The sequence below is a fragment of the Euprymna scolopes genome, chromosome 27, assembly GCF_053919585.1.
Source record: "Euprymna scolopes isolate OS-2025 chromosome 27, ASM5391958v1, whole genome shotgun sequence".
NCBI lineage: Eukaryota > Metazoa > Mollusca > Cephalopoda > Sepiida > Sepiolidae > Euprymna > Euprymna scolopes.
Window position 1 is genome coordinate 113,417,062 of NC_136508.1, and position 1,718 is coordinate 113,418,779.

At 33.1% G+C, this 1,718-nt stretch overlaps 1 non-coding gene across 1 annotated transcript; it reads left to right on the top strand.

Annotated features, from left to right (window-relative positions):
- The first annotated feature begins 298 nt into the window (after positions 1 to 298).
- On the top strand, positions 299 to 461 carry LOC145249105 (U1 spliceosomal RNA). The gene has a single exon (XR_013863484.1). It is a non-coding gene; the product is annotated as a U1 spliceosomal RNA (small nuclear RNA).
- Positions 462 to 1,718: the final 1,257 nt, after the last annotated feature.

Genomic DNA, 1,718 nt, shown 5'->3' on the forward strand with positions numbered 1-1,718 from the left:
ATTTATTGAACATTCTCTACCAACGGTCGCTGGGAAAATGGCTGGATCCTTCTATCGATCCACTAGATATCTCACTGCTGATGCAATTTAAAAAAATTTTGACTCTTGTGTGTGTATTCGTTGATATCATATATGCTTTTATATAAGTGATGCGGTTCTCTGTTGATTAACTGTGTCCGATATATACTCGAGACTCAAAACAATGAAAAGAATACGCTGTTGTCATAGCCCAAGTTATTAATGCCTGTCGGTGGTTAGTACATAAGTGCGATATAAAAACAGTGCACATGAGACGAACATTTATACTTGGTATCGAGGTTATGGCGATCAATAAGGTCGTTCCTCCAGAGTGAGACCCTTCCATTGCACGGCGGTTGGGTTGACCTTTGCGATCGTCCCAAATGTGGACGATTCGGGTGCATTATTTCTAAGTGTGGGGTCTGCGTACGCGCTCACCCCGATAATCCAAGTAATATCAGATATCCTTCTACTGAAAATATCAATCTTCTCTGTTATTTAAAAATCATTGATTTGATTTAAGTAAATAGGACAGTCCCTGGAGTGATTGTTGCGAATAAAAACTTTAGCTATGGATAAGCCTTTAACAAATAAATAGGTACACAGCCTCTCCTCCATTTTGTGAGTGGGATTTGTGCCTAATTATTGATTTTTTGTTTAACATTTGCAGTGGCGGCTCGTGTATGGAGCTGTGGGACTGCAGCACCCCCAAGTTATTTCTACACAATATTAATGATAAAATTAAGAATAATACGTTTATTTTTTCTATGTGTACATTATAAAATCATTAAGTTTAATGTCGGTATCTCCAAATTCATATAAAAAAATAAAACTTGCTTGGAGCTGTGAATACACATGCACGGATTAGACGCTTTAGACAGCCGATGAAAGCCTCTTGGGGAACAGACGCTTGTCCCAGCTCCACGTCGTGAAATTCGTTGTTTGCTTAGAGTGTGTGCCTGTATAGATATGATAACATTGTTATTGAAAAAAACAAAGAGGAGGTTTACTCACTTTTTTTTATTATTATTAAAATCTGCATATAACGTGTTCTTGTACATAAAATATTGTGCTTTTTTCTTCTTTGTTTTAAATACGCACACTTTTAGCGTTGCGATTTAATTCAGAAGCAGACGGAAATATATAATATGCAGAAACTTTTTTTATTATTATTAAATGTATTCGGGGATTTAGCAGTGAAGCTAGCATGCGACTAAGGGTAAAAATCAAATATACAATAAATAAATCTTACCATAAAATAAAGTTACTTCTCCATCCACCTGCCTTTTTGTTTTAAGTAGTTTTAAATGCTATTTATTTTGCAACAACTAACTTTACAAAAAAAAAAACTGTTTACATTTTTTCCTAGAAGTAAACAAGCCAAGAAACAGTTTATGTTGAAAATACATTTTAGTTAGAAATATTTTTAACTTGTATGTTTTAGATATAAAAAAATTAGCATTTATTTGCCTCCAACAAGGACAATGTTAGAAGTTTTACACTTTGAAAAGTGGATTTTTTACACAAGATTTTTTAATTAAAATGTGTTTGTAAGTAAAAAAAACACAGCTTTTATAATTATGCATTTTTAAACTTTACATTGAATTTGTTAGTAGATGGGGCAGATAATACGCATTAAAATAACAAGTAATTAGAAATCCTTCTGGACTGAAACAATTTTATTTTTGGGTTTTTTTTGG